Source organism: Trachypithecus francoisi, unplaced genomic scaffold (genome assembly GCF_009764315.1).
Source record: "Trachypithecus francoisi isolate TF-2019V2 unplaced genomic scaffold, Tfra_2.0 Lachesis_group4, whole genome shotgun sequence".
NCBI lineage: Eukaryota > Metazoa > Chordata > Mammalia > Primates > Cercopithecidae > Trachypithecus > Trachypithecus francoisi.
The window spans coordinates 138095122-138120659 of record NW_022681469.1 but is presented as its reverse complement, the minus strand read 5'-3'; the positions used below and the strand labels follow the sequence as shown (position 1 = coordinate 138120659).

General features: G+C 43.9%; 1 protein-coding gene across 4 annotated transcripts in view; it reads left to right on the top strand.

Moving 5' to 3' along the window:
* The first annotated feature begins 14974 nt into the window (after positions 1-14974).
* Positions 14975-25538, top strand: part of LOC117073277 (cytochrome c oxidase assembly factor 1 homolog) — a 95357-nt gene continuing 84793 nt past the window's right edge. For 2 of the 4 annotated variants that reach the window (XM_033193935.1, XM_033193938.1), the window contains exon 1: positions 14975-15563. The gene's annotated coding sequence lies outside the window, so the exon portion shown is untranslated. Of the gene's footprint in view, positions 15752-25538 lie in introns of all 4 variants that reach the window. The other 2 variants (XM_033193939.1, XM_033193941.1) reach the window with 2 other exon arrangements.

The window sequence follows — 25538 nt, the reverse complement described above, 5'->3', positions numbered from 1 at the left end:
TCTAACCCCCTCACTTTCTGGTAACAATCTGTTATGAATGCATTGATTTATTTATCTTATTCTTCTAAAGTCTAGTTTTGTATTCAGTTTCTACTTTTTTGAATAAGAGCTTCCCATTCTACAAAGTGGTGACCCTCTTCGACCTGAAGAGCTCTGTGGGAGGTTGGGGGGACAGTAAGACTGCTGTAGGCCACAAGTGACAGAAACCCCATCCAAACAGGTTAACAGTTAGGAGTATTAAGAATAGCTCCAGCTCCATTTCTGTGTCATTCTCTTGGCTCTTTTTCCCCTATGTGTAACAAGATATGAAAATACAGATTTTGATTAGGACAACAAGATACACTGATGTGAAATTCTAGGAACAGATCTCTAAGGATATAAGAAGGAATCAGGGCCAGGCGCGGTGGCTCAAGCCTGTAATCCCAGCACTTTGGGAGGCCGAGACGGGCAGATCATGAGGTCAGGAGATCGAGACCATCCTGGCTAACACGGTGAAACCCCGTCTCTACTAAAAAAAAATGCAAAAAACTAGCCGGGCGAGGTGGCGGGCGCCTGTAGTCCCAGCTACTTGGGAGGCTGAGGCAGGAGAATGGCGTAAACCCGGGAGGCGGAGCTTGCAGTGAGCTGAGATCCAGCCACTGCACTCCAGCCTGGGTGACAGAGCGAGACTTCGTCTCAACAACAAAAAAAAGAAGGAATCAGGCGGGGGAGCCACCTGTAATCACAACACTTTAGGAGGCCTAGGCAGGCAGATTGCTTGAGGCCAGCCTGGGCAACATGGCAAAACCCTGTCTCTACTAAAAACACGAAAAGTAGCCAGGTATGATGGTACATGCCTATACTCCCAGCTACTCTGGGAGGGAGGCTGAAGCATGAGAATCACTTGAATCCGGGAGGCAGAGGTTGCAGTGAGCCAAGATAGCACTGCTGCACTATAGGCTGGGCGACAGAGTGAGACTCCATATAAAAATAAATAATAAAAGTAAAAAAAAAAATCAAATAAATAGATAAAAAGAAGGAATTGGAGAGTGGAAGGAGGGTTTGGTGAAGAAATCTCTGACAGAGGCCAGGTGCGGTGGCTCACGCCTGTAATCCCAGCACTTTGGGAGGCCGAGGCAGGCAGATCACTTGAGGTTAGGAGTTTGAGATCAGTCTGGGCAACATGGTGAAACCCCCTCTCCACTAGAAATACAAAAATTAGCCGGGCACAGTGGGGCATACCTGCGTAGTTCTAGCTACTCGGAGGCTGATGCAGGAGAATTGCTTGAACCTGAGAGGCAGAGGTTGCAGTGAGCTGAGATCTCCCCATCTCACTCCAGCCTGGGCAACAGAACCAGACTCCATGTCTAAAAAAGAAAAAAAGGGGCAGGCGCCCTGGCTCACACCTGTAATCCCAGCACTTTGGGAGGCTGAGGGGGGCAGATCACCTGAGGTCAGGAGTTCAGGACCAGCCTGGCCAATATGGTGAAACCCTATCTCTACTAAAACTACAAAAAAAAAAAAAAAAAAAAAAAAAATTTAGCCAGGCATGGTGGCATGTGCCTGTAATCCCAGCTACTCAAGAGGTTGAGGCAGGAGAATCGCTTGAACCTGGGAGGCAGAGGTTGCAGTGAGCCAAGATCGTGCTATTGCACTGCAGCCTGGGCGACAAGAGCGAGACTCCGTATCAAAGAAAAAAAAGGACCGGGCGCGGTGACTCACGCCTGTAATCCCATCACTTTGGGAGGCTGAGGCAGGAGGATCACCATTTTGGGAGATTGAGACCATCCTGGCTAACACGGAGAAACCCCGTCTCTACTAAAAATACAAAAAACTAGCTGGGCATGGTGGCGGGCGTCTGTAGTCCCAGCTACTCGGGAGGCTGAGGCAAGAGAATGGCGTAAACCCGGGAGGCGGAGCTTGCAGTGAGCCGAGATCGCGCCCCTGAACTCCAGTCTGGGCGACAGAGCGAGACTCCATCTCAAAAAAAAAAAAAAAAAAAAGGAAAAGAAAAAACGAAGAAAAGAAATCTCTGACAGAGCTTTTGCGGTGCTGTGAGTTTACCTCCTCCCCATTGAGGGAAGCTTTAGGCAGCTCATTTCCTTCACTTCATGCCTACAGGCTTCCAGCCATTTGGGGAGCTTGTCAAGTATGTTGGTGCACATGGAGACTCTCTGGTCATTTACTGCCCACCTGAAAAAGGCAGGCAGTGGTCGGCTGTCAGCCCACTCATGCAGAGGCGTCCCAGGATGTATTTGTGTTTGCCATGGATCAGATATGGGCATGCAGGAGACCGTGCCCTTGGATCCGGTCCAGTAAGGCTACCTGGAAGGGCAGGAAGCTGGCGGTGAATGCCGGATATGTAGAGGTGAGGAGGAAGTCACAGTACATATACCCAGGGATAATCACTGGAGAGAGGTCTGGCATGGTCATCTTCAAAGAATTGATGAACACTACAGTCCAAAAAATAACATCATGTATTGTCATAGTCTATTTGGGCTACTATAACAAAATACCTTGGACTGGGTAGTTTATAAACAGCAGAAATTTGTGGCTCTTAGTTCTAGCGGTTGGGAAATCTAAGATCAAGGTGCCAGGAGATTCAGTGTCTGGTGAGGGCTCAGTCTGCTTCAAAGATAGTACTTTCTAACTGCATCTTACATGGTGCAAGGGGCAAGCCAGCTGTCTTCAACTTTTTTTTTTTTTTTTTTCTGAGATGGGGTCTCACCCTGTCACCCAGGCTGGAGTGCAGTGGCTCATCTCAGCTCACTGTAGTCTCTGCCTCCCGGTGGAACCTCCTGAGTAGCTGGGATTATAGGCGCACGCATGCCACCACGCCCAGCTGATGTTTAATTTTTTTGTAGAGACAAGGGCTTGCTATACTGCCCGCGTTATCTCGTAGTCGTGCACTCAAGAGGTCCTCTGCCTTGGCCTCCCAAAGTGCTGAGATTACAGGTGTGAGCCACCACACTCAACCAAGATGTTGTAGTTTTGAAAGCATCTCAGGCAGAAGCAGGAGAGTGCAGTATCCAGCATATATTAGCTTATTTATGAAGCCCTCTGAGATGCCACCAGGGGAGGGGGCCACTGAGTAAGGTTCTGCAAGTACAGGTAGAAATAATTATCTAGGAAAAAAAAAAAGAATAAATGTAAATGTGAAATTATTTTAAATACAGGTGAGAGAGGTTTGAAAATATCAGAAAAATATATGTATCTTCTAAAATTTTGAATGTGAGGAACACACAGCGAGGGAAGGATTCCCATATTTTTCATTATAGCAGGAAAAAACAAAACAAAACCCATATACCCTTGACAGAGATGCATCTGGATCCCCTTTAAGATTTGAAGGAACGGCCTGGTGTGGTGGCTTACACCTGTAATCCCAGCACTTTGGGAGGCTGAGGTGGGCGGATCACCTGAGGTCGGGAGTTTGAGACCAGCCTGACTAACATGGAGAAACCCCATCTCTACTAAAAATACAAAATTAGCCAGGCATGATGGCACATGCCTGTAATCCCAGCTACTCGGAAGGCTGAGGCAGGAGAATTGCTTGAACCCGGGAGGAGGAGGTTGCAGTGAACTGAGATCGCACCATTGCACTCCAGCCTGGGCAAAAAGAGTGAAACTTTGTCTCAAAAAAAAAAAACTGAAGGAACTCTTCCTTCCTCAGAAGAGACTGCCCAGGAAAATCTTCCTGTTTTTGAAAAAGGAAGCAGTGAGGCCGGGCGCGGTGGCTCAAGCCTGTAATCCCAGCACTTTGGGAGGCCGAGACGGGCGGATCACGAGGTCAGGAGATCGAGACCATCCTGGCTAACACGGTGAAACCCCGTCTCTACTAAAAAATACAAAAAACTAGCCGGGCGCGGTGACGGGCGCCTGTAGTCCCAGCTACTCGGGAGGCTGAGGCAGGAGAATGGCTTAAACCCAGGAGGCGGAGCTTGCAGTGAGCTGAGATCCGGCCACTGCACTCCAGTCTGGGCGGCAGAGCGAGACTCCGTCTCAAAAAAAAAAAAGAAAAAGGAAGCAGTGATCTAAAATGCTATTTAAAATGTTTACCATAAAAATGATTCAACTGGGCCGGGCGCGGTGGCTCAAGCCTGTAATCCCAGCACTTTGGGAGGCCGAGACGGGCGGATCACGAGGTCAGGAGATCGAGACCATCCTGGCTAACACGGTGAAACCCCGTCTCTACTAAAAAATACAAAAAAAAACTAGCCGGGCGAGGTGGCGGGCGCCTGTAGTCCCAGCTACTCGGGAGGCTGAGGCAGGAGAATGGCGTAAACCTGGGAGGCGGAGCTTGCAGTGAGCTGAGATCCGGCCACTGCACTCCAGCCTGGGTGACAGAGCGAGGCTCCGTCTCCAAAAAAAAAAAAAAAAAAAAAAAAAAAGATTCAGCTATTTGTTTCATCATGTACCTCTCCACCCCTATTGACTTCCCCTGTAATCTGCAGTGAGATTTTTTTATTGACTCCTTTTATTGACCAGTATTTTATTTTTCTTCTGCAAAATGTGCTAACTCATGCCAATTACCCACCACTCTAGGATGGCACACCCACTTTTTTTCCTACCACGTGGGTGATCGACTTACCAAGAGTCAGGGTAGTGAATGGACTATGCTGAGTGGAATTGCATCCTCCCAAAAAAGATACATTGAAGTCCCAACATTTAGTTCCTCAGAATGTGACTGTTTGTGGAGATAGGGTTGTTACAGAGGTAATCAAGTTAAAATGAGGTTATTAGGGGAGTCCTATCTAGTATGACTGGTGTCCTTATGAGAAGAGGAAAGTTGGATGCACAGACACTGTATTAGTCAGGATTCTCTAGAGGAACAGACCTAATAGGATATATATAGGAGTTTATTAAGGAGTATTGACTTACATGATTACAAGGTCCCACAATATGTACTATCTGCAAGCTGAGGAGCAAGGAAACCAGTCAGAGTCCTAAAGCTGAAGAACTTGGAATCCAATGTTCCAGGTAAGGAAGCATCCAGCACAGGAGAAAGATGTAGTCTGGGAGGCTAAGCCAGTCTAGTCTTTCCATGTTCCTCTGCCTGCTTTCATTCTGGCTCCACTGGCAGGTGATTAGATTGTGCCCACCCAGATTGAGGGAGGGTCTCCTTTTCCAGTCCACTGACTCAAATGTTAATCTGCTTTGGCAACACGCTTACAGACATACTCAGGAACAATACTTTGCATCTTTCAATCTAATCAAGTTGACAATATTAACCATCACAGACACCCACACAAAGAAAATGGCCACATGAAGACAGAGAAATGGACTGATGCATCTACAAGTCAAGGAGTGCCAAAGACTGCCAGCAAATGACTTAAAGACAAGGAGAAGTAGCAAAAGAGCCTTCCCCTCCAGGTTGCAGGTGAAGTGCAACCCTGCTGACACCTTGATTTCAGACTTCCAGCCTCCAGAGCTGAGACAATACATTTGTGTTGCTTTAAGCCACCTAGTTTGTGGAACTTTGTTGGGTGGCCCTACAAACTAATGCAGCCTATTTATGCCAATGCCAGTTATGTTTTTTATTGTAATTATATGATTTAAGTAAATATATAAGCTCATGAATTAATTTAAAAAGAAGTTGTTCCTAAGAAAATTAAGTTGAATGCTTTGGAAAGACTTGATAAAAGAGGATCATTTAAAAAACTGCTGTTGGATTAGAAGTGGGAAAGCAACTGTAAAATGCTGGAAGGAAAAAATATAAGGTTCTGCACTCAAAGTACTCTGAAAATATTTTAAAGTTCTCCTTTAAATAAATATTAGAAATCTTTGATGATGCCTGGTGTGGGTCATTGCAGAAATGATGATATGAAATTCTAGGCCAGGTGCCATGGCTCACGCCTGTAATCCCGGCACTTAGTGGGAGGCCGAGACAGATGGATTGCTTGAATCCAGGAGTTCAAGACCAGCTTGGGCAACATAGCAAGACCTCGTCTCTACAAAAAATACAAAAATTAGCCAGGTGTGGTGGTGCATGTCTGTAGTCCCAGCTATTTGGGAGGCTGAGATGGGAGGATAGCTTGAGCCTGGGAGGTCGAGGCTGCAGTGAGCTGTGATCACACCACTCCACTCCAGCCTGGGTGACAGAGTGAGAACCTCTCACCCACCCACACACACACACACGCCAACCTCTAATCATCAGTTACATATTCAAATAAATGCTTTGAATCTATGGAAAAGATTGACAATCAAATATATATTTATGTGTTTTAGTTTAAATTACGTGAGGTATGTGTGTGTCATTTTTAAAATTTTATTTTAATAAAAAAATAGAGACAGGGTCTCACTATGTTGCCCAGGTTGGTCTTGAACTCCTGGGCTCAAGCAGTCTTCTTGCCTCAGCCTCCCGGGGTGCAGGGATTACAGGTATGAGTCACTGCGCTCGGTGTGTGTATAATTTTTTTTTTTGAGACAGATTCTCACTCTGTTGCCCAGGCTGGAGTGAAATGGCATGATCTCGGCTCACTGCAACCTCTGCCTCCCAGGTTCAAGCAATTCTCTTGCCTCAGCCTCCTGAGTAGCTGGGACTACAGGCGAACGCCGCCACACCCAGCTTTTTTGTGTGTGTGTGTTTTAGTAGAGATGGGGTTTCATGTGTTGCCCAGGCTGGTCTCGAACTCCTGAGCTCAGGCAATCCACCCACCTCGGCCTCTCAAAGTGGTAGGATTACAGGTGTGAGCCACAATGCCTGGCCCGTGTAAGAATTTTAAAGTAATTCTTCATTTTGACTTTTGTGGTTAGCTGATCATCTATGTGCAGACTAAATGAGTAAGAGGGCCTCTATTGTGTTGTTTTGGGGGTCTCAGAACTAGACATGAGTTTGAAAGTTCGTTCAAGGGGCTGTGCATATTATGCACGGTACTAAATTTTTCTAAGTTTCAATTCCCTCATTTGTATAAAATGGGAATAATACCTACGACCCACAAGTGTTGTGAAATTAAGTGACACAATGAACTTAAAGGGTCTAGTAGTATTAGAGGTTTTTCCACTTAAAGTGGGAGAAAATCTACCATGGCTTAAACAAAAAGAGAATAAATTGGTTTGTGACAATAATGAAATTCTAAGGGAGCACTGGCTCCAGACACAGCTAGTCTAAGTCCTGCAAGTGACCTCCCAGAACCTGCTTTCTCTGTGTACATCTGTCAACTACTCCTTGTTGGCTCAATCCTTGGACACAATCTCTCTGGCAAGATGAGCATAGCAGGCATTTTTTTCCCCCATATCTTCCTAAGTTCAAATTCAGTGGCAAAGAGTGCCTGCTAAAGCCCCTCTTGGAGCCCTGTAAAATGTTTTCTTGCGTTCCCTTCTGATATGGTTTGGATCTGTGTTCCCGCACAAATCTCATGTCGAATTGTAATCCCCAGTGTTGGAGGTGGGGCCTGGTAGGAGGCGATTAGATCATGGGGGCAGATTTTCCTCTTGGTGCTGGTAACGAGATCAGGTCGTTTAAAAGTGTGTGTCACCTCCCCCCACCCCACCTCTCTTGCTCCTGCTCTGGTGATGTAAGATGAGTCTGTTAACCCTTCCGCCATGATTATAAGTTTCATGAGGACTTCCCAGAAGCCAAGCAGATGTCAGTGGCAGCGTCTGCTGTCATCACACCAGCTGCAGCAGAGGCTGCACACTCCTTGGGGTTGGTGGGAGCCCCACCCCTTCTGAGTTGCGAAGGAAGCTCCCTGGGTCCAGCTGCAGCTGCCCAAACTGCAGCTGCAGACCCAGGCCTCCAGCTCTACCGAGCAGGCTGGAGCCATGCCCTCCTGGGTGGGGCTGCAGCCGCCCAAACCTCGGCTGTGGATCCAAGCCTCCCTGTGCTCTTGGTGGGGACCATGAGCAGGTACAATCTGCCCTCCCGGGTGCAGATGCAGCCTGCCGACCACAGTTGCAGACCTGGGCCTTCCACTCCAGGGAGCAGGCAAAAGCCGGGACAAACGGGACCCCCACTCCTTCCGAGTTGGTGGGGCAAAAGCTCCTGGGGTACAGCCGTGGACTCCCTCCCAGGCGCAGGACCCAGGCATCTCTGCACCGTGCACCCCGCACTTAAACCTTAAGTTTAAGTCTAGGAAGAGCCCCCCCTGCCCCCCGCCCGCCTCCCTGCAGGCTGGGGGTGTCTGCTTCTGCTGCCTGGCCTCTCTTCTCTCCCGGGCCTGCTCTGATCTTGGAGAGGGGGTAGGGCTGAGGCCCAGGGCCATGAATGGCAGCGGGAGGCAGACAGATTCCTGGGTGGAAGGGGGCAGGTCCCTGGTAAGGCCCCTCCTTCAGGCCAGGGAGGGCCTGAAGCCTGGGGGCTGGGCTGCCAGTCCTGCAGACTGGAGTGGGGACTCGGTGCCTCTTCCGGCCGCCCATGTCCACCCATGGACCAATTGGCATGCACATCCTCCCCTCTGAGGTCCATAAAAGCCCTGGTTTCAGCCAGAGGAGGGCAGAGGGTGGGGAGTACAGAGAGAGTTGAAGGGACAGGACGATCAGCTGCAGAGAGGAGCCACCCTCTCTGTTGAGAGCTTCAGTGACCTGCAGATATGTCAGGACTACCAGCTGCAGAGAGGAGTGACCCTCTCCAGGGCCCCCTCTCTTCTGAGAGCGGAACACTCCATGGGGTGACCTCCCTACAGAGAGGAGCTATCCCCTGCCTGTCTCCTCTGAGCTGTTCTAACAGTTAATAAAGCTCATCTTCATCTTGTTTACCCTTCACTTATCTGCATATCTCATTCTTCCTGGATGTAGGACAAGAACTTGGGCAAAGGTGCCATCGGCCACAGAGGTTTCTGGCCAGGAAATTGACACCCCAAAGATCCCATAACACCAGCATCATGCTTCCTGTACAGCCTGTGGAACCATGAGCCAATTAAACCTCTGTTCTTTGTAAATTATCCAGTCTCAGGTATTTCTTTATAGCAGTGCGGGAGAACAGACTAATACACCTTCATTCTGATTAGGCTACATAACTACCTCCAGGTTATTCAGTGTCCTAGAGGAAAGCATGATTTGATTTGGAGGGAGTAGGTCTCCACACAAAGCATGTGCACTGGGTGGGGCGAGGGAGTTCTCTCCAGAGAAACTGGAACGGTATTGAGAGCAAGGGAAGTGGATTCTGGGTAGCTAAAAACACTGATTGTTCATACACTAGCTCTGAGGGTGATGTCTAGTAAGAAATCAGCATTAGCTGACTCCCTGCAGTGTCTTCCACCCCAAACCCTTAACTCCAGCTTCCCTTTTGGCTTTAGTGACAGCACTGCCTTTGTTAGGAGAGATGTTCCTGGCATTCCCCCACTCTGCTATTCCCTTTGGTTTTATTTTATTTTATTTTATTTTATTTGAGATGGAGTCTTGCTCTGTTGTCCAGGCTGGAGTGCAGTGGCATGATCTCGGCTCACTGCAACCTCTGCCTCCCGGGTTCAAGCAATTCTCCTGCCTCAGCCTCCCGAGTAGCTGGGGTTACAGGCACCTGCCACCACACCGGGCTAATTTTTGTATTTTTAGTAGAGGTGAGGTTTCACCACATTGGCCAGGCTGGTTTCAAACTCCTGACCTCAGGTGATCTGCCCGCCTTGGCCTCCCAAAGTACTAGGATTACAGGCGTGAGCCACTACACCCGGCCCCCTTTGGCTTTAAATACTCAGCTGTGAACCCAGCTCATCTGCCAGGCCAGAATGTGGTGAATCTCCTCGCCTCCAGTCCTGCTCTTCCAACTGCCTGGCAATGTCCTTGGCTATTAGGGCCATTATCAGCCCATCCCTCCCACCCACCACTCCAGTTCAGTTCAGTGCCTCCTTCAAGTTTCAAAGTTGCCTCTTAGTTTCAGGACATCAAGATGTGGTAAAGTATCAACTTCTTCGTGAATCTATACATTTAATGCTTATCCTTGTTTTTTTTTTTGTCTTTTCGAACTTAAATTTTAATTTTTGTCTAAGCCACATATGGAAACTTAGCCATGTCCTATTATTTGCATTGGAAAACTTGACTTTGTCCACTTCTTTAAGTGTTTGTAGTGTAGTAATTGTCCACCCAGTAAAGTTGGCTGTTCAATACAATACTGTGGTAAAAACAAGGAATCAACCCCAATATCTATTCTCCTGCTTTTGGTTCCCCAAATATTGGCTGGACACAGGCTGCCCAGAATAGACCATGTTACACAGCCTCCTTTGCAGCAAAATATGGTTATGAGATTAAGTTCTAATTGAAAGTATGCAAACTGATGTGACTTGTCCAATTTCCAAGGCATTCCCTTAAAAGACAAGAGTGTTCCTTCAACTGCTCACATTTCCTTCCTTTTTGGCTGGAATGTAGATCCAGTGGACATGGTGGCATGCTCTTTTGCCTTTGTGGAAGAGGGCGACACCCTAGAACAGGGAATGGCACATGTCTTCTATGAAGGGCCATGGTAAATATTTTCAGCTTTATGGGACACCCAGGCTCTGTCACAGCTGCTAACTCTGCTGTTGTAGGGGAAAGCAACCACAGACAATATGTAAACAATGGGCATGGCTGTGTTCTAGGAAAACTTTATTTACCAAAACAGGGAGTGGCTGAATTTTCTCTGTAGGCTACAGTTGAGTGACCCCAAATCTAGAACACAATAAGGCAACAATATAAAAAAAGTGGGGCCAGGTGCAGTGGCTCACGCCTATAATCCCAGTGGTTTGGGAGGCTGAGGTGGGCTGATCACTTGAGACCAGGAGTTGGAGACCAGCCTGGGCAACATGGTGAAACCCTGTCTCTACAAAAAAAATACAAACATTAGCCAGGTGTGGTGGTGCATGCCTCTAGTCCCAGCTACTTGGGAGACTGAGGCCAGAGGATCACTTGAGCCTGGGAGGTTGAGGTTACATTGAGCTGAGATTGTTCCACTGCATTCCAGCCTGGGCAACAGAGTGAGACCCTGTCTCAAAAAAGAAAAAAAGATAATAAAAAGCTTCTGGTCCCAACACTATCAAGGTATGAGGGGTAGGGGAGAGTTAACTGGTCTTCTATAGAGAAATATCTTTTGTTTAAGCCACTGTATTTTGGGGAATCATTGTTTCAGCAACTGTCTTTTAATAATTTTTATTTTTTTAAATACCATCAAGACAGAGTCTCACTCTGTCACCCAGGCTGGAGTGTGGTGGCGCAATCTCGGCTCACCACAACATCTGCCTCCTGGTTCAAGTGATTCTCCTGCCTCAGCCTCCCAAGTAGCTGGGATTACAGGCGCCCACCACCACCCCCGGCTAAATTTTTGTGTGTTCAGTAGAGACAAGGTTTCACTATGTTGGCCGGGCTGGTCTCAAACTCCTGACCTCAGGTGATCCACCTGCCTTGGCCTCCCAAAGTGCTGGGATTACAAGCTATGAGCCACCACACCCAGCCTCTTCTTAACTTTTTGGATCACAAAGCTCAGGTCTTCTCTCTTATTCTCTGACTCTGTCCTTACAGGGCCCTGTGAAGTTACAAACTGGCTGGACTCCTAGAAATTCTCATGGAATCTACATAGCTCTCAGGCCACTCTTTCTGTTTTTTTTTCTTTTACCAACAGACTTTGCTCAGTGTTTCTCAGTGTGTTGAAGTCTGGCTTCTACCTCTGTTCTCCACTGTCACTGAAGATCCCTACTGCCAGCATGGGCTTCCCAGGTGTCACTCTACTTAGCCTCTCCATTGCATCTGCCATGGTGACCCCCTTCTGCAGCTCCTTCTCCCCATGGCCCCCTTCCTTCCTGCTTTCATGAAGCTCTCCCCCGTTGCGTTCTGCAGCACTAACCTATCCTGCCATGTTTCTTCCTCATACATCTCTGCCTAATTCAGCTTAGCCACTTTCATTAGTTACTCTTCCTCTGCCTAGCCCTTCATGTTGACAATATGGCCAGTTGCACCCATGGTTCTCATTCAGTCCCCTCCTGGATTCCCACAAATTCCCCAGGCTTTCATCATGCATCATATTCTAATGACTTCTGAATATGTACCTTCAGGCTAGATTGCTCTCTGAAGTTCAAACCTATATGCCCAGCTGCCTATTTTGTTCCAGGTGATCTTCTAAATCTGTCATTCTTGGGCTTGGCACAGTGGCTCACACCTGTACTCCCAGCATGTTGGAAGGCCAAGGTGGGCTGATCACTTGAGGTCAGGAGTTGGAGACCAGCCTGGCCAACACGGTGGAACCCCGTCTCTACTAAAAACACAAAATCAGTCAGGTGTGGTGGCACGCACCTGTAATCCCAGCTAGTCAGGAGACTGAAGCAGGAGAATCACTTGAACACTGGCAGTAGAGGTTGGAGTGAGCCAAGATGGTGCCACTGTACGTGAGCCTGGGCAACAGAGTGAGACTGCTTCAAAAAAATAGAATAAAATGAAATAAATCTGTTATTCTCCTTTTGTTTATTAGTTGGAATTCTTCTATTCAGAATAATTTTCCCTCATCAGTTATTTGGTTACCCTGAAATATAATATATACAGAAAATGCAGGTGAATGCTTACTTGTTTATCCTTATTTACCTATATTCAGAACACTGTGTTGGTGTTCTAACAACCACCAAAAAGAATCAGGAAATGTGTTTTCTGTAATTATCACTATGAACTCATAGGGTTTCATATAGATTTAATGAATTTTGATTCAAAATAGTCATTATTTATTTTGATTCTCAAATTTGCCTCATATTTGGCCAAGTCCAGTTGATGTCTGCATTCTTTTAACATGATTCGAGTAGTCTTTGATAGCTTTCCTGCTTTCAGATATAACAAGATATTTCAGGCTCATTTTTCGTATTTCCAATTCCATACCTGGAGATGATAATTTCTTCAAAGAGCCCTGGTTTCTCTTGGAGAGGAATGGTATTAAAGAACACGGTCCGGGCCGGCGCCGTGGCTCACGCCTGTAATTCCAGCACTTAGGGAGGCTGAGGTGGGCGGATCACGAGGTCAGTAGATCAAGACCATATTGGCTAACACAGTGAAACTCTGTCTCTATTAAAAATACAAGAATTCTGCCGAGCGTGGTCGCAGGTGCCTGAAGTCCCAGCTACTCGGGAGGCCGAGGCAGGGGAATGGCGTGAACCCCGGAGGCGGAGGCGGAGCTTGCAGTGAGCCGAGATTGAGCCCTTGCACTCCAGCCTGGGTGACAGAGTGAGACTCTGTCTAAAAAAAAAAAAAAAAAAAAGACCACAATCTGAGCACTAGGGATATTCATTGCTAATGGGTTATCATTATTTGTAGGACTTTTTAGTAAACAGGGCTAGGATATTTATTATTTGTTTGTTTGTTTGAGACAGGGTCTTATTCTGTTGTCCAAGCTAGAGTGCAATGGTGTGGCCATAGCTCGCTATAATCTCCAACTGCTGGACTCAAGCAATCCTCCCACCTCTACCTCCCAAAGTGCTGGGATTACAGGCATGAGCCATCATGCCTGGCCTGGAAATATTTATTTCTTTAGGAGAGAAAAATAAGCTAATTCTATACTTATTACCAATACTTTTAATTCAAAATGAAGACTACTAGGTTTTTATTCTTTGATTTTGTATTTGCATCTCATTTTCTTGTTGTGAAAATACTGGCTCACAGCAACACTTATATAATAATTTTTTGTCTTTTATCCTAATACACACATATACATTAAATATATGAACTATTATAATAACATCAAAGATACAGGGTGAGCTCCAGGTTTGGAATGATGTCACCAAGGACATCTTTTTATAACTTGTTCAGTTGTCCTCAGCATTGGTCCATCAGTTTTATTCCTCGTGATGGGCAGGATGACTGTTAATGACAGTGTGGGATAGATGTTTCCACCTCAAGAATACAGTTTACCAGAATTCTCCTGAGCATGAAATAGTGGTCTTTTCCTTCAGTCAGATTGAGCCAACTTGGGTCATATACTCATTCCTTGATCAGCAACTATTTCCAAAAAAATTCTGTATGATGACTGGTTTAATCAGTATCATTTGGATTCTGGAATAGGGCAGCTATCTGAATGAAATAAGGATTTTAGTACAAAGGAGTTAGAGGAAAATGAATATTGGATAGGTAACATTATTCACCATAGAGTTTTGTTTTTAATGTAAAATTTAGACGAAAACTTTAGCAGATTTAAGTCCAGTGATAGAAATGCTAAGTTCTGAGTTTTCAAGCAAATGGTCAGAAAAGCCTCTTTAATGTTTTATTACTTACAAAGTAAACATATTTCTCTGTCTGGTACAGAACAGGAGCTAACTGATCTGGGGTTCATTTTCATGAATGTTGTATGAAATGCACATATACCAAACCTCATAAGCTTTTTATTAGTTGATTTATTCTTTGAAATATTAAACTTGGTGTAAGGTATTATAACCTCAATCTCTTTCTTTGAAAATGTAAGAAGTCAAGAGTCAATGTTGCATCAATGAATATTACTCAGCGGATGCCTATTTTTATTTCTTCTTTTTCTCTAAGAACCATTTAAATAGTCCTTATGGTTCAAGCATCTCACAATCTGATTAGTTTCTATTAATTCTTTGGAAAAGAAACATTCTGGGAACTCAGAATTTAACGGTAGGTTGCTTTGATAATGTGCTCATTTAGCTAGTGGATTCCAGAGTGATAGAATGTATGTTTGGCAACCTAATGGTGTAGGAAGAAAAGAACTTCTGTTAGAAGTTTTAAAAAAAGTTTAAAAATTGTTTTTACCTCACTTAAAAAAAGTTTGATGTCTTGTGAAAGTTTTATAGCATGCATAATATATTAATGCCATACATGATACATGTAAATATATATATATATTTTTTCTGATAGGGATGTGTGATCAAGAGTTTAAGAATGCCTTAGTCTAAAGTTAATTAGTCTTGGAGTCATGGCTTCGCAGAGGAAAGATACTGGATTTCAAGCTTGACATTAAGCTGATAATAGTGGTGACTATGGAATAATCAATATAAAAATAACAGCTAACATTTACTGAGCGCCTACAAAGTGCCAGACACTATTCTAAGCGCTTTACATCCTCATAACAAACTTATGAAGTAAATGCTATTATTATCCACCTGACTTCTGAAATTTTCTTACCCCGGTACTCCCTGGTGTTAACTGGGCACTCAATTTGTCGAATAAAATAAAATTTAGTGCTGCCAAATTTGTCAGCTGAACGGGGCGGCATGGATTTCAGTGCTGGAGTGGGGGTCAGACGGCCCGGGGCTTTGTGTCCTTAGAGGCCAGCGGAAACGCCGCATACCTGCGAGGAGCAACGTGAGCCGGTGGCTTAACTTTCCTGGGCTAGTGCTACTGGACTGAATGCATTTGCAATAACCGGACTCAGAAAAAAAAAAAAAAGCGGGGACCAAGGGAGGCGAACCCCTTCCCAGCGCGCGTCCGAGCCTCTGAGAAGCAGAAGCCACACGTCCCGGCGACCTAAGTCCTGGATCAGCCGTCCCAAAGACCCGCGTTAGCATTTACAATCCGGGGTGAGCTGAAGCCTCCGGTTGCCCCCGGTTCGACGCTCTAGCCCTGCGAGCTGCAGACGCCGGAAGTCTCGACTGCTCCCCGCTGGCGCGCAGGACCGCGGTCATTTACCCGTGCTCCCCCAACGCCTGAAAGAACTCCTCACACTGTCCACAGCGTGGTGCATCTGTTGCTCACAGGTTAGTCTCCCGGGGCAGTAAGAGTCTTCGTCTTCCCCCCCAGCAAGAAGCGTTTGTTCCTGCAATCCGGGCGGCCGCCTTGGCGCGCGGGGTGCGCTGCTGCTTGGAGAGTTCCCTCACGGGTCACATCGCGGAGGTTCGCGCCGGCTCCGAGTCGCGACCTCCCTGCGCTGCTTCTTTGGCTCCTGGTAACCCGCGCTGTGTCGAGCTAACCTTGACTTTGTCCTGCAGTTTTTGCTGGGCATCCCCATCAGCACACTGTAAAGAGTTGGGGTCCTCTCGAAGAGTTGGGACTGGGTACTTTTGTTGGTAGTCCTAAATTTCAACACCTGAGGAGTACGCTGCCCAAATTATTGTAGGAAAGAATTATCTGGTTTAGTGGTTATAATGCTTTTTGTCCCCGCCACATTTGAATGACAGAAAAACCCTCCCAACAGGAGCTGACTACAAAAGTGATTTTCTGTATAGGGGACATTGGATGTATTTATGTATGTATCAGTGCCTGTCAGTCTGTATGTGTGTTTGGGGTGGATGGTGTGATTTTTAAAAATCTATGGAGATTCTGATAATTTGATAACCTGTTTCTCCAGTCTTCCCCTAATTCCTCTCCATTTTCCCCTGGGGGATATTGCTGTATTTCTAAGGTGGCTCACTTTTGGATAGAAGTAGCAACTCTTCGCTTACACTTGCACGTTTAAAACATATCTGATTGTGTTATTTCTGTCCTCAGAATCTTCCTGGACTTCCCGTTGCCTTCAGGGTAATACACATTTCTTAGCCTAACTTCAGGGGCCTTCAGGGTCTTGATTCTGCTGAATTTTTCAGTCTTTGCTACTTTCATGGAAAACACACCTGCAGGTACACTCATATTATGCTCCCACCATGCCAGTTTACCGTAATTTAATAACTTTAGATATGGCAAAGTTTTATATGGTTTACCCAAGTTTTTATTTTTGTTTTAACATTTAGCCAAAATTGATTGAATTCATAATATTGCTAGGCACTGTTTTAAAAAACGGGATAAAATGAAAACAAAACAGTCTTCAGTCCTTTAAAAAACTAAAACAACTTTCTGACACATAGTTCACCCACCATAGAATTCACCATTTAAAATGTAGTGGTGGCTCACGCCTGTAATCCCAGCACTTTGGGAGGCTGAGGTGGGCGGATCACGAGGTCAGGCGATCGAGACCATCCTGGCTAACACGGTGAAACCCCGTCTCCACTAAAAATACAAAAAATTAGCCGGGCGTGGTGGCGGGCGCCTGTAGTTCCAGCTACTCAGGAGGCTGAGGCAGGAGGATGGTGTGAACCCGGGAGGTGGAGCTTGCGGTGAGCGGAGATCGCGCCACTGCACTCCAGCCTGGGCGACAGAGCTAGACTCCGTCTCAAAAAAAAACAAAAACAAAAACAAAAAACCAAACCTAAAGGTAATTAGTACATTCGCAAGGTTGTACAACCATCATCACAAAATATGCTGTAATCTTCTTCAACTTCATTAGTTGGTTTAATTTTCTATTTCAGACAGACTCCAGTAAATTATTCTTGTATTCTTTTGTTCATGTTTAATATGCTGCATTCAGTTTGTGAGAACCATATTGGAACAATTTTCGAACATTTTCATCACTCCAAAAAGAAACCCTGTACTTATTCAGCAGGCTCACCTGACTTCCCCATCCCCACTCCCCATTCTAAGCCCTAAGCAACTGTGAATTGACTGACTGTATATTTGACTATTCTGGATTACTCATGTGAGTGAAATCATACAGCATGTGGTCTTTTTCAGCTGGCTTCTTTTACTTAACATTCATGTTCATCTGTGTTGTATTTAATAGCATGTGTCAGTACTTCTTTAATTGCTGGTTAACCTTTTATTTTATGGGTATTACCACGATTTATTTTCCATTAGTTAGTGGACGTTTGGATTGTTTCCACCTTTTGGCTATTATGTATAATGCTGCTGTGAACATTCACCTACAGGTTTTTGTGTGGACATATCATGTTTTCATTTCTCTCGCATATGTGCCTAGGAGTGAAATGGCTGGGTCATATGGTATCTCTGTTTAACATTTTAAGAAACGGTCAGACTGTTTTCCAAAGCATCAGTGTGCATCTTTTTAACATTCTCACCAGTAGTGTATTAGGGTTTTGATTTCTCACTCCTGGCCAACACTTGTCATTATCTGTCTTTCTGATTCTGGCCATTCTAGTGGGTGTGAAGTGTGTGTCATTGTGTTTTCATTTTTTTTTTCGTTGACATGTAATAATTGTACATATTTAGGGACTACAGAATGATATTTTGATAAATGTATACAATGTGTAATGATCAAATCAGGTAATTAGCATGTCCATCACCTCAAACATTCATATTTTCTTTGTGTTGCGACCATTAAAAATCTAACTTTTTGAAAATATTGTGGTTTCAAATCGCATTTCCCTGATGGCTAATGATGTTGAGCATCTTTTCAAGTGCTTATTGCCCATTTATGTATCTTCTCTGGAGAAATGTCTGCTCAGATCCTTTGCCCATTTTTAAATTGGGTTCTTTTTTGTAATTGAATTGCAAGAGTTCTTTATATATTCTAGATACAAGTCATTTATCAGATATGTGACAGTCTTTTAGATTATGCTACCGTTCTTTTAAATGAAAAGCACATGAGAAATAACTTTTAGTAGCCCTGGAGACCTCCTTGAGGGTGTGTGACTGTAGTTTAGAGAGTGATGTTTTTCCGACAGCTACGTGGGAGGCCAGGCCCAGGAAAAATGCTGTGAAAGAACCTGTGAGGAGCGTTTTAAGACTCGAAAAATGAAGCAAGGGGAAACTTTGTAATTTGCCATTCCATATTGAGTTTTGTCTTTCTTTATTGATTTTTAGGAGTTTCTTTGTGCAGGAATATTAAGCCATTGACTGTTAGGTGCGTGGCAGATATCTTCAATCTATTTAGTTAACTTTGTTTTATCTATACTGTTGTTTTACATTTTTGTGTAGTCAGGACTTTTCCTCTAAAAGCCTTCTGGCCAGTAGTTTAGGATGTTGTTCTTTAATTACAGGAGTTAGAGAAACTGACATAGTACTTCCCAGTTAGTGTGACATCTGAGTCCCTGGTGTTATGTTTAGCCTAATAGTGTTCATTGTTTCAGACATTGGTGCCTCCCTGTCTCTCTGCCTCGAAAAATATGCCATGATCTGCTTCAACTTTGTTCATTTAACTCTCTAAACAGACTCCAAGAGGTTATTCTTTTATTCTCTTGTTCATGTTTCATATACTGCATTAGATTTGTGAGAGCCGTATTGGACAGTTGGTCACCAAATATTAGGTACTTTTTTCATACTAGCAGGTATTTATTTGAAGATTTAATGTATGCAGAGGTTGAGTGTAACTATTGTGTTCTGTATTGTTTGGGGCGTGTTGGAAAAAGTAGTTTTATAAAATCCTGTTAACATTGTAATTTTTAAAAAATTTTATTGGTTAAAAGGCAGTAGTAGTAGTTATATATATATGTGTGTGTGTGTATATATATATATATTTTTGAGACGGAGTTTCGCTCTTGTTACCCAGACTGGAGTGCAGTGGTGTGATCTCAGCTTACTGCAACCTCTGCCTCCTGGGTTCAAGTGATTCTCCTGCCCCAGCCTCCTGAGTAGCTGGGATTACAGGAGGCTGCCACCACTCCCAGCTAATTTTTGTGTTTTTAGTAGAGACGGGGTTTCACCTTGTTGACTAGGTTGGTCTGGAACTCCTGACCTCACTGCCTTAGCTTCCCAAAGTGTTGGGATTATAGGCGTGAGCCATTGCGCCCAGCCAGTAGTAAAAGTATTTTTAGAAACTGAGCATTTTGACAATCTAAGGAAAGTGATGTACAATAGCTTCCAGAAAAAATTACATCTCTCTGTTTACATATAATGGCCAAAATTTCATTCTTTCCCCATGGCTTGATTCCAGTTAGAACTCTGTGCTTCTTGTTTCAGTGTTTTGTCTTTTCTTTTTAAAAATTGTGATAGAATATACGTATCATAAAATTGACCATTTTAACTATTTGTAAAGGTACAGTTCAGTGCCATTAAGTACTTTCTCATTGTTGTGTAACCATAACCACCATCTATCTCCAGAATACTTTTTTATTTGTTGCCCTGGCTGGAGTGCAATGACGTGATCTCGGCTCACCACAACCTCCACCTCCCGGGTTCAAGTGATTTTTCTGCCTCAGCCTCCCGAATAGCTGGGATTACAGGCATGCGCCACCATGCCCAGCTAATTTTGTATTTTTAGTACAGACGGGGTTTCTCCATGCTGGTCATGCTGGTCTTGAACTCCTGACCTCAGGTGATCTGCCCACCTCAGCCTCCCAAAGTGCTGGGATTACATGCATGAACCACTGCACCCGACCCAGAACACGTTTATCTCCACACGCTGCACCCATTAAATGATAAATGTCTGTTCCTCCCTCTCTCCAGCCCCTGGCAACTACCATTGTATTTTCTGTCTCTATGAATATGACTCTTCTAGGGTCCTCATAAAAGTGGAATCATAAAATATTTGTCCTTTTGTGTCTGGTTTATTTTACGTAGCATGTCTTCAAGGTTAATTCATGTTGTGGCATGTGTTAGAATTTTCTTCTTTTTAAAGACTGAATAATATTACATTGTATTCCATAGAACACATTTTGTTTATCCATTCATTAGTCGATAGATATTTGGGTTGTTGCCACCTTTTGGCTATTGTGAATAGTGCTGCTATGAACATTGGTATACAAATATCTGAGTTCCTGCTTTCAATTCTTTTTTTTTTTTCTTTGAGATGGAGTCTTGCTCTGTCTCCCAGGCTGGAGTACAGTGGTGTGATCTTGGCTCACTGCAACCTCCGCCTCATGGTTCAAGTGATTCTCCTGCGTCAGCCTCTTGAGTAGCTGGGGCTACAGGCATGCACCATCATGCCGGCTAATTTTTATATTTTTAGTAGAGACAGGGTTTTGCTGTGTTGGCCAGGTTGGTCTTGAACTCCTGACCTCAAGGGATCCGCCCACCTCAGCGTCCCAAAGTGCTGGGATAACAGGTGTGAACCACCATGCCTGGCTGTGCTTTCAGTTCTTTTAGGTATACGTACCCAGAAGTGGAATTGCTGGATTGTAGGGTAATTCTTTTGATTTTTGAGGAACTGCCCGTATGCTTTAGTGTTTTTGTTATTTACATAAAAGATGAGATTTAAAAGAATTGTGTAATTTAGCCATGGATTATCACATTTACCTTTCCAAAGGGCCATTTCCTACTTGAAGGGGTGTAGGTGTTTTTGTATTAGGACTTGGAGATCTTTGAGTTTTAAAATTATTGCAGTTCAGACTAAATAAAAGGTTTATCTTGGATAGTTTTCCAAATCCTAAACATCTCTATGATCCAAGATTTTTGTTGTTGTTGTTGTTTTTTGAGACAGGGTCTCACCTTGTCACCCAGGCCGGAGTGCAGTGCCATAACATATCTCACTGCAGCCTTGGCCTCATGGGCTCAAGTAATCCCCCTGCTTCAGCCCCTCCAGCAGTTGGGGCTACAGGCACATGCCACCATGCCCGGGTAATTTTTGTATTTTTTGTAGAGGTGGGATTTTTGCCATGTTGCCCAGGCTAGGCTCAAACTCCTGAGCTCAAGCAATCAACCTGCTTCAGCCTCCCAAAGTGCTGGGGTTACAGGCGTGAGCCACCTCGCCTAGCCTTTTTTTTTTTTTTAATGCTTTCTGTATTTTTAGTCTTTTTGGGGAAATTACCCATCATGACAGACTCTAAAAGGGAGCTGAGTTTGCAAACTTGTATAGTTCCAAAAGTCTGTGAATTGTTCTGGTATCATACTACTGCTCCATTTGGATGCTTTGGCAATTACCCTGGTGTGCTGTGACTATTGCTGCTTCTGACAGGCAAGTTTACCTTCCTCAGTGCAAAGATAACCATGTCATTAGTTAGTTGAAGATTAGGAGATGACCAGCATTATTCTCTTTTACGACTGTATCATTCTTTTTTCACCTATTCTCCTGTTGTTGGAACAGCAAATTATTGTGGGTATTGCAGTCCCTTTGAATAGCTGTGACCTCCCAGGGATCACTGGGAAAATGTAGAAAAACAGACAACAATATGGCTCAACCAAAACTTAGAAAACTAAGATTGCGTGTGGCTGCCAGATCCTGGGAACAGGATGGCTTAAGGGCAGCCCTAAGGGATAAAGGGTAGAGGATTTTTATGTGTTACACCTTCTCTACCAACCTCTCCCTCCCATTGCAACATCTTTCATAAGGTCTCAGTTTAATATTCCATCATTGCTGTTACAACCGATATCATTTTATTAACAGTAAGTGTATTATCAGGAGAGATGGGAGGAACTGGTGTGTTAATGTGACTTTTGCTCTTAGTTTGGGTCTCTTTGTCATTTGGACTCTGATCTGGTGATCTGTTATCTTGTGGGCTCTTGGTGCCTTAAGACATTTGGCATTTGCAAATGCACTGGAAAGGTCCCTAGATGGATTTAGATGTTCCAGATATCATGGAACTTTGATGTCACTTACATTCATAAGTGATCTAGCCAATACCAAGATTACTTAGATGCTAAGCACTCAACTTTCCCTGTTTATGCACCAGCTTTTTGAGGGAGATGAAACATAATCACATAAAGAATGTACTAGATGGGCGTGGTGGCTCATGCCTGTAATCTCAGCACTTTGGGAGGCCAAGGCAGTCGGATCACTTGAGGTCAGGAGTTCAGACCAGCCTGGCCAACATGGTGAAACCCTGTCTCTACCAAAAATATAAAAATTAGCTGGGCCTGGTGGCAAGTGCCTATAGTCCTAGCTACTCGCAGGCTGAGGCATCAGGCAAAAGAATCGCTTGAACCTGGGAGGCAGAGGTTGCAGGGAGCTGAGATTGTGCCATCACACTCTAGCCTAGGTGACAGAACAAGACTCTCTTTTTGTTGTAGGGAAAAGCATTTCCTAGCCAGGTGTGATGGCTCATGCCTGTAATCCCAGCACTTTGGGAGGCCAGGGTGGGCAGATCACTTAAGTCCAGCAGCTTGAGACCAACTTGGGCAAAATGGCGAAACCCCATCTCTCTACTAAAAATACAGAAGAACTAGCCGGGCATGGTGGTGCACACCTGTGGTCCCAGCTACTCAGGAGGCTGAGGTGGGAAGATCACCTGAGTCTGGGAGGTCGAGGCTGCAGTGAGTTGCAGTGGTACCACTGCACTCCAGCCTGAGTGACAGAGTGAGACCCTGTCTCAAAAAAAAAAAACAAAAAAAAAAAACAAAACAAAAACAATAAATAAAAGTTACCAGAATCAAAGGTGAATATTCCTAACTTTTGGTTATAGATTGTTCCTTTCGTTGAAATGTTATATGCTAGGGGCAAAGATTGACTTCTGATGTGCAGTGGTAGCCTTTAGAAACACTTCTATTCTACATCCATATTTAGGTATGTCATCATGCGGTATTACATTAGAATTTTTCTAATGTTTTTTGGGCCTCAAGCCTTTGAGCTATAAGTAGCAAAACTTTGAAATTTATGTGAATACTTTCACATTATAACTTATGATTTTTCCCATGGTACTGAGTATTTGTATTGTCTTACCTGTATTTTTTTTTTTAAATTACCATACAGCAAAATAAACTTTTTATATTATAAATTTTAACCCATGTACTGATTTGTATAACCACCACCATAGTCAAGATGCAGAATAGTTGCCTCACCTCAAAAACTCCCTAGCGCTATCTCTGTATGGTTAAACCTTCCCCTCATCCAAGTTACCAAAACCAACAAGTAAATACCATTTTGTGTTTTTATTGTGGGAAGCAGTTACGGTGCGTCCTTGCTTTTCCTCTTTATTAGGGATTTAATCTAAGCATAATGGGCTAGAAAGGAGAAAGTCAACATAGGCTCTTCATTTTTTTTCAGAAATTCATAAACTTTTTCATGCATTTAGTGTTTAGGAATAAAAACGTTTGGCTAGCAATGTCTTCCAACAGGTGGCAGTGTTGTGCTATATAATAGGACTTACTACTAAAGATTGTGCCTTTTTGTCAGCTGGACAATAATTGCTGTACATTTTTATGTCAGAAAATCAAGAGGGTTAATTAAGAACTGACATTTAACTATTGAAATTATTTTTTAAAGTCTATTTCAAAATTCATCTTATCCTTATAATGTTACTAGTAAAGCAGTCTATGGATAAAAGTATTCCTTAATACATTTGTATTTGTTTTCAGAGTTTGCAGAATTATGAATTAACTCTTTCCTTAAGGTTAACCTTTGTGGCAGGAATAACTCTAGTGTTGTGGATGAATCTGTGAGTCATAGAGTCTTATCAGTGCGACTTCAGATGTTTTATGTTTCAGCCTTCTCTATCACATGTAGGAATCCCTTTATAACATCTCTGGTAGTTGGTGGCATTGATCAGTAAATGGAGCAGACATGGAAGAAAGATACAGGTTCTAATTGCCAGCTTCCTGATTGTGAAGCCTTAATGGAGATGTTCAGTGAGAAATGATGAAGTGGAAGCTTGTGAGACATTTGCACTTGGGTGACTCAGGTTTTCAAAGCTAACCCAACCAAAAAATGGATTCTCTTTTTCTTTATACTTCCAGCAACTTAATGTCTGGCAGTATATACTTCCCTAGGGACTGGGGCTGCCAGTCATCCAGATGCTCCTGAGTAATATTCAGGGTCACTTTAAGACCCCTCAGTGTTCTCTAAATTCTACCTCCTAAATATTTTCAAATATGGCCACTTCATCTCTACCTCTCTCATTGAAAAGAACAATGATTTTTCACCTAGATATACTGCTTCCTAATTGATTTGCCAGGATATATTATTACCCCCATTTTTCACACAACAGCCATTTTTAAAAAATGTAAAATCTCATCTTGTCACTCCCTATGTTTTTATTCCTAAACAAGTTTGTGAGAAAGTTTGTAAGTTTCTGGAAAAAAAAGAAAAGAAAAAGAAAAAGAAAAGGAACTGTGTTGATTTTATCCTTTTTAGTCCATCATACTTAGATAAAACCCTTAATAAAGAGGAAAGGCAGGGATGCAACGTTACTGCTTCCCACAATCAAAACACAAAAATATATTGAGCATTGAAACTCTTTTTTTCCTTTTTTTTGACAGAATTTCATTTTGTTGCCCCGGCTGGAGTGCAGTGGTGCGATCTTGGCTCACTGCAATCTTGCCTCCTGATTTCAAGCAATTCTCCTGCCTCAGCCTCCCGAGTAGCTGGGATTACAGGTGCCTGCCACCATGCCTGGCTAATTTTTATATTTTTAGTAGAGATGGAGTTTCACCATGTTGGCCAGGCTGGTCTTGAACTCCTGACCTCAAGTGACCCGCCCACCTTGGCCTCCCAAAGTGCTGGGATTACAGGTGCGAGCCACCACGCCCAGCCTTTTACTTTTTATTGTACTTAGAATAAACCCCGAATATTTAACTTGACCCACAACATTCCTCCCTCCTCCCTGTTCTGTGATTGGGCCTCTCTTCTTTCATAGCCTCATCTCATGTTAGTTTCCCCTTGTTCACTGTGCTGCAGCTTCTGTGGTGTTCTCTTTGCTCCTTGAGTGGAGGAGGTGAGGAGAATAGATGCAAGGAAACCTGTTTGTAAGCGAACATACATTTCAGGTAATGAAAAAAATGCTCAATAGTATATTGAAATTTGTGGGTCAGGGAACATTTTCATAGCATTCAGGAAGCCATCCATCCCTTTGTCACTTTTCAACTCCTCAGATTGAATCTAGGGATAAATGCACATTTGAGTACAGATTCTGTGTGTGGGGAAAGTTATGTTCTAATAGAAAAGGAAATTTAGAACTTGACAGTGATTACCTGTAATACTGTTAGCTGTGGATAATCCTTTATATTTGGTAGCTCTCGCTTAGTTTGACTTTATTTTTGTAATTTCATTCTTCTAGCATTTCGTTATTTATTAACTTTGTTTTTTCTGTGTGACA